Below are 11,500 nucleotides of genomic sequence, written 5' to 3' on the forward strand. Positions count from 1 at the left end.
CTGCTGAAGCTGGGTCGTACCGGACCGTTGATGGAGCCATGCCGCCGGCCGCAGGTAGGCAAGTCTGGGTACCCCCGGTCCCAGGACGCCGACAGTAGCCCCCAGGCCCAAGGCACGCTCGAACTTGGCTTCGAGGCAAAGCCAAAGGGCAAGTGCGGAGCGCCACGAGCCCCAACCGCCTGCGGCCTCGGTCGACGAATGGCGATTGATGGGACGTGGGCACCTCCGCTTCCCCACGTTGCCTCGGCAACCGTTTGACTTGGTGAGACTCTGCTACATGCATAGGAAAATCATCATTACGTGCGATCGTGGAGGCCGTCGGTTGGCTTCCTCCTGGCTATAAATGAGGAGGGGAGTAGAGCCCCCTTGCTTATCTCTATCTTCTTGCCGCCCGCTCCTTCTCCTTCCCCCTTGCCTCGCCATCTTGCCGCAGCACCATGGTGCCAACGAAGAGGTTCTCAGCCGCGGAGAAGGGGAAGGCTCGCCAGGAGGGGCCCGACTCGTCACCGCCCAAGAGGGGGACGGGGCCGCCCCTGCAAGCATGCTGCAACCCCTGTTGTGGCTCCTCGGGGGCGCGGACGTACTCCTTTGGAGACTGGCGTCGTCCTCGGTGGCCGCAGCGGCGTCTCCTCCCATGGTGGGGGCTGCTCGAGGCGGAGCAGCCCTTGCGCCGAGGGGAGGTGTGCCATGGTCGCCCGGCCTCCTCGGCCGCGCTTCCATTAATTGGAGGTGTTCCCGGAGTTTGTCGTGTGGTCAGAGAGGCCGGCCGGCACCTGGCTCCAGCTCCCACGCTCCTTTGCCAGTGAGCTGCCGGCCGTGGGTCTCAACGGCTTCTGGTTGCAAGCCGACGGCTGCTACAGCAAGGCCTCGTGGGCCACGGTGGAGGTTTCCGCCGCGGGCAACGCGGTCCTGGCTCGTGGCTGGCAGACGTTCACCCGCGCGCGGGGCCTGAGCAGGAGGTGTACCCTCCACTTCAAGTACGACGGCATCACGACCCTCTACGTGAGGGTATTTGGGGAAGATGGTCGCCGCACAGGGTGCTACCCCGAGAACAATGGCCGCGACAACGAGCTCGGCCTTGACGATGGCCGTGACGATGCTGAGGGCGAGCTTGCCCTTGGCGACGGTCGTGGCTCGTCCAGCGACGACGGCTCCTCCTCGAGCGAGAGCACTGGCACTGGTGGCTATGACCAGCTGCCTCGCCACCGGGCTCGCTTCGAGGGCGGTGGCAGGTCGTCCCGTTGCCATGCTCTGGTGAAGCGTGAAGAAGGCTCGGGCTGAATCCGGGAGGCCCATGGAGCCAGGCCTCGTGCTGCTGCGGTCGCGTAGGCCGCTTTTGTTTAACCTTTCCTTTCTTCTTGCATTTGAAAAGTAGATGGCCCTGCTAGGGCGTGTAATGAACCATGGTACTTATGCCGTTATGCTATGTTTATTGTTCTTGCGTTATGCTATGATGTTCGTGCTCCACATAGATGTAGAGGAATAACTTAGCTTGATACGCTCGGGGTAGTTTCCCTTCTCGTGAGGGCGCACCTTTTGGCATCTCGGGAGGCTCCTTGTTGCCGACTTGGGAACTGCTGACCTCGGGAGGCATCATAGAGCTGCAAAGTTTGTTAGGAAATCCGTTGGGTGCCTAGTTTCCCCTTGTGCGAGCCTCAGGCATGGGCTAATCATGGCTTAGTGCATCGTGTCGCGGTACCCGGTGGCCACGGACTTTAAAAGGGGTGCGCCAATCACGAGCTCATTCGGGGGCGCCTCACGAAGATCAAGGGAGCCAAAGCTCTGGGGCGACAGGGCTTTGGCGAGGTGTGTCCGCGGTCTAGGCTAGCCCAGCGCACGCGCACACCTACCCAGCCCCCGCGCGAGGCGCGCGAGGGAGAGCGTCGGGCAACCGCCATCCTCCCTGACGCAAGACAAAGAAGAGAGCGAAATAAAAGGGGAAACTCAACCAAGCCAATCGAGAAACACCAAAACTCCAAATTTCATTAAAAGGTTGCAAACCAGCTACAACAAGCAAATGAACAACCGCGTCAGGCACCTAGTCTAGTCTTCTCACCAGCGCGGAGCTAAGTTCTGCCACTAGGACGTGGGAGGGAGCCCCTGAGGCCGGAGGGCGGCACTCTGGAGACTCCGGGGCGTATATAGCCCCACTCATTATTACGTGAGAGCGTCACGAGCGGAGACCTTCACAGGCTCTGGGCCTTGCTTCATGGGTAGAACTTCCGGAGGTGCTGGATGTTCTAGGCGTTCAGGATAGGGATCCCGTCCTGCGTCTCCAGGCGCGCGGGGCCAGGCCTGGAGATGCGGGCGACCCTAAACGGGCCCTCCCACATGGGTTAAAGCTTATGCAGCCCTTCCCTGGAGAGCACCCGCCGTAGGGCAAGATCACCCACCTCGAGCGTCCTGGAGCGTATGTTGCGGCAGTGATACCGCCACAGCGCCTGTTGGTACCTTGCCGCTTGGAGCGAGGCTTGACGACGGCATTCCTCCCCCAGCACGAGGTCCATCCCCCGCGTGGCATCCTGGCGTGCCTCGTCAAATGCCAAGACCCACGCGGAGCGATGCCTGACCTCATGTGGGAGAACCGCTTCCGCTCCGTAGACGAGGAAGAATGGAGTTTCCCTGGTTGGCTTGGTCACGGTGGTGCGGATGGACCACAGCACTGACTGTAGCTCGTCCAGCCAGCCCCTACCGCAGGCTTCGAGCTTCTTCTTGAAAGTCCTCGCTTTGAGGCCCCTTAGGACCTCCGCGTTCGCGCGCTCGGCCTGTCCGTTGCTCCTGGGGTGTGCCACTGAGCCATAGCATATCTGCGTTCCAAGATTAGCACAATATGTTTTGAAGAGATTGCTAGTGAACTGCGAGCCGTTGTCGGTGATGATGCGATTGGGGACTCTGAACCGGCTCACGAGGCCCTTGATGAACTTGAATGCTGAGCCGGCAGGGATGGTGCGGACGGGCTCCACCTCCGCCCACTTGGTGAACTTGTCGATGGCGACGTAGAGGTAGCGGTAGCCTCCGGGCGCTCGAGGGAATGGACCCAGAATGTCCAGCCCCTAGACTACGAACGGCCACGAAAGCGGGATGGTCTGGAGGCCCTGAGCTGGCTGATGGATTTCCTTGGCATGGAACTGGCAAGCCTCGTAGGATCTCACCAGCTCGGTTGCGTCGTTGAGTGTCGTGGGCCAGTAGAATCCGCTGCGGAACACCTTGCCCACCAAGGTGCGTGATGACAAGTGATGTCCGCAGTCCCCTCCATGTATGTTGGCTAGTAGCTCACACCCCTGCTCCCTGGAGATGCATTGCAAGGAAACATCGTTCGGTCGTTTTCGGTATAGCTCACCGTCCTGAATGGAATAGGCTCTGGCCTGCCGAGACACGCGCTCCGCGTCTTCCTCCTTCTCTGGCAGGGCCCCTCGCAGTAGGTATGCCTTGAATTCTTCGGTCCAGCATCCCTCCTGGGGCTCGAGTGCAAGGAGCAGACGCGGTCCTGAGGTCGGGCCACAGGCGGGTGCTCCCGAGGTTGGTGGCGGGGGAAGCTCTTCCTGAGGCGATGCCGGCTCCGCAGACGGAGGTGTTGTTGAAGGCTTGAAGAGCCGCTCCTTGAAGACGTCGGGCTCCTAGGGTAGGCGCCTGGATGCCCTCTTGGCGATGTCGTCGGCTTCCTTGTTCGTGCCGCGAGGGACATGCTGTAGCTCCAAGCCCAAGAATTGCTTCCCCATTTTGCGCACCTCCGTGAGGTATGCCTCCATATGCTCGTCCTTCGGCTCGTCTACTTTGTTGGAGAAGTTGACAAGGAGCTGAGAGTCGCCCCTGATGGTGAGGCGCTTCACTCCCAAGGCTGTTGCAGCCTTGAGACCGGCGATCAAACCTTCGTACTCTGCGATGTTGTTGGAGACCTTCTCGCCCCGCTAGAAGCAAAGCTACACGGCATAGTAGAGCTTGTCCTGGGTGGGCGAGATGAGCACGGCTCTAGCCCCCGTGCCCTAATGCGTGAAGGCACCGTCAAAGTGCATGATCCAGCCATCTGGCGCTTCGCTCCCAGGCAAGAGGGACCGGCCTTTGCCTGGCTCGGGCACCGGAACGTCCGTCCATTCCGCCACGAAGTCAGCGAGCGCGGCACCCTTGATGACCCTGGTGGTGCTGAACTCCAACTGGAATGCTTGCAATTCAATGTTCCACTCGGCGACCCTCCCTGCGGCATTGGGGGACAATGTCGACGACCAGTGCGGAGCATGGTGCTTCCACATGGACATGGGCGGGAGCCCCGAGGCTGAGGTGCGGCGCTCTAGAGACTTCGGGGCATGTGCAGCCCCACTCATTATTACTTGAGAGTGTCACGAGCGAAGACCTTCACAGGCGCGAGCCTTGCTTCATATCGCCAGGCGAGGGCCGCGCCCTGCGCCACCCCCGACCATCATTAGGGCGTCCAGAAACTAGGACGAGACCAAGGGGCAAGGGGGACGCTAGCGGCGCCCTCGGCGACCACGGGCCCTCTGCCAGGGGGAAAGGACTCGCCGGCGCCTCCCCCGACAGAGGACCTACCTCCGTGCAGCGCCTTGCTCCGTGCGGCGCGGGGGAGGCCCTAGCTCCTGGCCCCTCCCGCGTAGCCCCCAGTGCGCCACTCCCGTCGGGAGGGGGGCCACCGACCTAGGGTCTCCGGCCGCTGCTGCGACCTGGTTCACCTGCAGCCCAAGGTTAGCGTAAGCATGCTCCTGAGGCACCGGCTGTACCCTGCTGTCGTCGTCACTGAAGGGGTCGGCGAAGCCTCCGGGCAGCTCGTGGAAGGCCCTAGTCTCGGGCGCTCTGCCTTCCCAACATGGCTCGGGGAATGAGTTGGGGCCTTCTCCTGGCGTGTACTCCAGATCCACCATGCGGGGCACGTAGGCGTCCACGGCCGCCGCGCTGGAGCCATCGCTTGGGTGCCCCATGCCTTGGGCCGCTGGCTGCGGCGCCCGGCCCTGGTGGTCGCCGGGCGGCATCTCGGTACGGCCTCACAGGGGACCGATGGCGCTTGTTTCTCCTGGAGGTGGCGCCGTCGTGGTAGGACGCGCAGCGACGGGGGCCATGCTGGTGTCGTCGGGTCCCCCCAACGCTCCGGGAGGCACGTGAGTGAAAGTACATGTAGTCCCCATGTGTGGTTTTGGTAATTGATGACAATCCTAATGGACTAATGTTTGCATTGAGATATACATTTGAAGGAAAGTTCCATTTCCAATGCATGAAGAATATTGGATGAACTGAAGGATGTTTGTTCCATGGTGATGCAAGAAGGAGATAGAATGGATTCGAAATGAATGCCATATACATATTGTTGTGCATGCATCTAGGCTTATGGGTTGAACCATGATGGATCAAGATCTTGAGATAATGATTAAAGAGAAGAATTCTACATATGCTTGAAGATAGGATCATTATGAGCTCACATGTTGAGTCATGGATTATTATGTCTTGAAGCAAGTAATTCAAGTGAAGAATTCATTGTGCCTCTCAAGATACTATGTTGGAGCATGAGAACGAGCAAATGATGTCCAATATGATATTCAAGGAGAAACTTGATATGGTCATGGTGAATTGAGATATTGGTTATTATATCTTGATAAATGAAGCATAGTGAAGATATCAATAGGGCATTCAAGACATCAATATTAATCATGGAGCAAAGATAAATGTTGACCAAGATGAAGATCAAAGATTGACCTCTAAGATGGTCAACACACAAGCGCATATCATATGCCACATGAGATCTTGTGGTATGGTAAGAATTTATCAATTGCGGTTTGTGTACTAACCCATACTATGTGTTGTCTATGTTATGTGGGTTAGGTAATTCTCATGAGCTTGGTGCTTATAAGAAAGATTGGTGCTCGTCAAAGTATATCATCAAGTAATTAATGCTGATGGACAAGTAAAGATGAATGCAAAGCAAAGCTTCCCACATTGTGTATGGGGGAGCTACTTGAAGACTTCTCCAATGTCTTGCCTTCAACTTGAGCCATGGGGAAACATCAATATAAAGCTCAAGTGAAAGGCTCTAGTCAAAGATATTAGTTTCTTTGGCTTTAGATGTGAGGATCGATGACCATCGAAAAGGATATATGCTCAAGAATGAGTTTCCGGAAGCTATCTAGTATAGTTCTTTTATGATTCTTGAGTTATAGGGATCCCGCACTAGATTTGCTCAAGTCAACATCATCTACTGCTATTCTTCTCACATCATATTCCAACATAGGCATATTTCACTCCTATCCAATAATACAATATGCCTACATATCTCAAAAGAAAATCCAAAGCCAACTAGGTTCCCCAAAGTATATGTATAACCATTGCATACTTTGCACCCTCAATTTTGGCATATCTTGGGTGGTTCTCTATGTGAGGACCTGGAGTTTTTCCATAGCTTCAAAACGAGTCCAAGATCATGAAAATCAGAGTCCGGATGTAAAAGTTATGCATGTTTCAGTTTTGGGGTTCCTGCTGTTTTTATAATGGCCGGATGTCCGGACTTCCGGGTCGCCCCGGAAGTCCGGGATCCTCCCGGAAATCCGGCCCACAAATTCCAGAACCTATTTTCAAATGTTGGTTGTGCCCGCCGGATGTCCGGCACTTGCTCGGATGTCCGATGCCCCAATTTTGGCCACATGTCCGGGGCCTGTACTCCGGCTTCTGTTTTTCACATGCGTGTGTGTGTGCTTTTCTCAGCCGCCAGATGTCCGGCCCTTGCCCGGATGTCCGGCCCGGCGCTGTCACTTACTCACAAATGGCTAGTTTTCTAGGCCTTCTATATATACCCCTCTACTAATCCGGTAGAGGGTTGACCACTTCATCCCAAATCGTCCCAAGAACACAAGTGGCTCCCTCTCACTTCTCCTACACCAAATCTTAGATCCAGGAGAGATTCTTGAGAGTTCTTGAGAGTTTTTCCAATCAAGTGATAGATCCACTCCCTCTCCCTCTCTTGACCAAAGGAATTCGTGATTTGAGCAAGTCTTGAGCATTTCCCCTTTGTTCTTGTTACTCTTGGAGGTTGGAGACTCCTAGGCGGTAGGAGTGCTCCGGTGAGGAATCAACTTGTGATTTATCCCCGAGAAAGTTTGTGAAGGTTTGGAGGCCTCCTCAAGGTCTACCACTAGTAATTGAGAATCGCCTTCGTGGTGATATCTCAAGGAGAATAGGGTGAGCCTTTGTGGCGTTGGTGTGCCTTCGTGGTAACATCCACCTCTCTAACGGTGACTAGCTTCCCTCCAAGGAAGTGAACATCGGGATACATCCTCATCTTCGTGACTTTGGTTATCCCTAACCCTAACTCCTTACTTGTGGTTTACTTTGGTCACTTGACCGTGCATTCACTATATCTTGTTGTCCTCATTATATTGTGTTGGCCATTCCCTTGAAGAGATTATTCAGGCCTACACTTTATATTCGCAATTCATACTTTCTACTATAGTTCTATCTTATGCTTAGTGTGAATTGCTAGCCTGTAACATTCATTTCCATATCCTGTGACATAACTTGCGTAATCTTGTAGTGCTTGCTTGAGTTTGCTTGTATCATTCAATTCTATATATTCTTATACAATTTGTGTAAGCTTGTATTGCTTACTTGTGGTTGTGTGTATTATTCATTTCCATATCTCGTGATATACATGAGTAAGTTTGTGTGACTTACTTGTTCTTACTCATATCCTCATTGTTCTCATCTTGTTTAACCTAAGTTGTTGGTGCACTTAGTGAGCCTAGTATATTTAGGATTTGTGCTTGAAAAGTATCCGCTTAGTTTATTTCCGCATTAGGATATAGCCAAATCTGTAAAAGATTTTAAAACGCCTACTCACCCCCCTCTAGGCGACATCGTGGTCCTTTCAGCGAGCTCGTCTGGGCCTCGTGCGCGCCTCTGCCACAACCTGAGGCGTGGGCAAGGAGCAGAAGGGCGCCGCACCCCTGCAAGCAGCGTCAAGCAGTTCGGCGACGCGCTCCAGGAGCGTGTCGCGGCCACTCTCCGCCAACCTACATCGCAGCAGCTCCCGTGCCATGATGAGTGCGGCTCGCATGTTTGCCTGCTCCCGCCGGGTGTGCGGTCCCGTCGCCACAGCGTAGCCTGAAGATCGTATGGTGGCACGCGTGCGTCGCGATGCGAGAGCTGACGGTGCCGGCCCGCACCGCCCACGTCCGGTGGTGCTGGGCGGTGTACGTGCCGCTTGGATCACGGAGTTGAGGTCTTCCTGAGCGGACGACGCTGCCTGGGTGGGCCATGCAGCCCAGTGCTCGGTGTGAGCCCTCAAACCATCAGCCATCAGAGCCGTAGGGTGATGGCGAGCCGATCGATAGAAGAGAGGTTTCGGTACACCCCTACCTGGCGTGCCAAATGTCAGATTACGGGTTTTGCAGACCCTTGAGAGGTTCGAACTCTAGGGTGTGCACGAAGAACACTCTCTACCCAGCTCGCTCGCTCCACGATCCCACGGCCTAGCTCGACGAACCCAAAGAACAAGAGACACAGAGATTTATCCTAGTTTGGGCCACCTTGCGGTGTAATACCCTACTCCAGCTTTCTGGTGGATTGCGTCGAGAGGCCGAGGATGAACTAGTACAATGGTAGAACAGCCTCAGGAGGTGAGGTGTTCTCGGGTTCAATGAGCTGGTGAGGGTGGAATGGCTCCGATCCGGATCCCCTGCTATGGTGGTGGCTAAGTCCAATCTATTGTAGCCTTGGTCATCTTCCCAAATGTAGGCGGGGAGGAATCCTACAACAGCCAAATTTGAAGGGAGACAACTAGTACAAGCTATCCTGACAAAAGTAGTCTTCGCCTGCCAAAGGCTTTGGTGATGACGCTGCGGCGGGCTCTGCGATGACCTCCATCCTGCCGTCCTGGCGGTCTTGGTCTTGTTGCACCGGAATGGAAACCTTTGCTTGATTCCTCAGGACCCCGCGCCTGCGCTTGCCTCCTTAGCACCAAAGAGGAAACTGGTACACTGCGCCCGCTGGTGCCCGCCTGGCCTTGGTCATCATGCCTCGCGTCATGTGAGCCTCGCGAGGTGCACCTTGCATAGATATCTCCGCTCCTCGAGAGCCAGTCTAGTGAGGCCGCCCCCAGGGAAGCCTTGGTGTCGTCCGCCTCGCGAGGGTCTTGAGTTGTTGCTGCTGAAGCTGGGACGTACCGGGCCGTTGATGGAGCCACGCCACCGGCCGCGGGCAGGCAAGTCTGGGTACCCCCATTCCCAGGACGCCGACAAACACTCATCGGACCGCATACATCAGTAAGTATTATTTCCAATAAGTCAGTGGCTCGCTCCATTGTTCCGGAGAACGGAGTCTTAGTCATCTTGCCCATGAGGCATGGTTCGCAAGCATCAAGTGATTCCAAAAGCCCATCGGCATGGAGTTTCTTCATGCGCTTTATACCAATATGACCTAAATGGCAGTGCCATAAATATGTTGCACTATCATTATTTACTTTGCATCTTTTGGCACCAATATTATGAATATGTGTATCACTAAGATCGAGATTCAACAAAAATAGACCACTCATCAAGGGTGCATGATCATAAAAGATATTACTCATATAAATAGAACAACCATTATTCTCTGATTTAAATGAATAACCGTCTCGCATCAAACAAGATCCAGATATAGTGTCCATGCTCAACGCTGGCACCAAATAACAATTATTCAGGTCTAAAACTAATCTCGAAGGTAGATGTAGAGGTAGCGTCCGACGACGATCACATCGACCTTGGAACCATTTCCGATGTGCATCGTCACCTCGTTCTTAGCGAATCTTCGTTTAATCCGTAACCCCTGTTTCGAGTTGCAAATATGAGCAACAGAACCAGTATCAAGTACCCAGGCACTACTACAAGCATTAGTAAGATACACATCAATAACATGTATATCAAATATACCTTTCACTTTGCCATCCTTCTTATCCGCCAAATACTTGGGGCAGTTCCGCTTCCAGTGACCAGTCCCATTGCAGTAGAAGCACTCAGTTTCAGGCTTAGGTCCAGACTTGGGCTTCTTCCTGGGAGCAGCAACTTGCTTGCTATTCTTCTTGAAGTTCCCCTTCTTCCATTTGCCATTTTTCTTGAAACTAGTGGTCTTGTTAACCATCAACACTTGATGCTCCTTCTTGATTTCTACCTCCGCAGCCTTAAGCATTGCGAAGAGCTCGGGAATTGTCTTTTCCATCCCTTGCATATTATAGTTCATCACGAAGCCTTTATAGCTTGGTGGCAGTGATTGAAGAACTCTGTCAATAACACTATCATCCGGAATATTAACTCCCAGCTGAGTCAAGTGGTTATGGTACCCAGACATTCTGAGTATGTGTTCACTGACAGAACTGTTTTCCTCCATTTTGCAGCTATAGAACTTGTTGGAGACTTCATATCTCTCAACTTGGGCATTTGCTTGAAATATTAACTTCAACTCTTGGAACATCTTATATGCCCCATGACGTTCAAAACGTCTTTGGACTCCCGGTTCTAAGCCGTAAAGCATGGCACACTGAACTATCGAGTAGTCATCAACTTTAGCTTGCCAAACGTTCATAACGTTCGGAGATGCTCCTGCAGCAAGCCTTGAACCTAGCGGTGCTTCCAGGACGTAATTCTTCTGTGCAGCAATGAGGATAATCCTCAAGTTACGGACCCAGTCCGTGTAGTTGCTACCATCATCTTTCAACTTAGCTTTCTCAAGGAACGCATTAAAATTCAAGGGAACGGTAGCACGGGCCATTGATCTACAACAACATAGATATGCAAAAACTAACAGGACTAAGTTGTAACGCCCTGAGACCGACGCTCCAGATGCCTTCCTTGTTTTGCGAGTCAGCTGTGTTATTTATTTGTTTGTTGCATCTCATCTCATAGCATCATGCGCATTGCATTTGCATATTTTCATAAAACTTGCATCCGCTCATAGTTGCCGTGTCCCCCCTTGCTTTCGTTGACCTTTCCGAGACCAACCTTGTTATTCGTTTGTCCCCTTGCCTAAACCGGAGTCTCTCTATACAGTTCACAGACCCCCTGGTGTGCGCGTCCGAAGTTGTCCCGAACCCGAACCAGACTTTCGTTACCGTTGGATCCGGATCATCCCCCAACATCTGCAAATCATCTCTGTTTTCTTATTCTCGACCGCCCGATTACGATCGGACGGATCGCGTTAAACCCTAGCCATCCCCTACCTATATAAATAGTCCACCCCTAGTCTATTTTGAGACCAAACCCTAAAATCTAGGAGGTTTGTCCTCCCCCGCCGCCACTCACCATCTTCCTCGGGATCCATCCCGATCCACCTGCCACCTCTCCCTGGAATTCCCCGTCGGGCCAACCCCGGCCTCTCTTCGATCCACCCATCTAGCCAACAGCTCCACTCATTCCATCCATCGATCCAGGCCCGAGGCTCCAAGCTCCCCTGCCTCCACGAACACGAGCGCCTGTGCCCCTGTCGTCCTAGCAGCAGCAGTAACAACCTCGCCGTCGCCGCCTCAGATGAGCCCGTG

This window comes from Triticum aestivum, chromosome 4D (genome assembly GCF_018294505.1).
Source record: "Triticum aestivum cultivar Chinese Spring chromosome 4D, IWGSC CS RefSeq v2.1, whole genome shotgun sequence".
Taxonomy (NCBI): Eukaryota; Viridiplantae; Streptophyta; class Magnoliopsida; order Poales; family Poaceae; genus Triticum; species Triticum aestivum.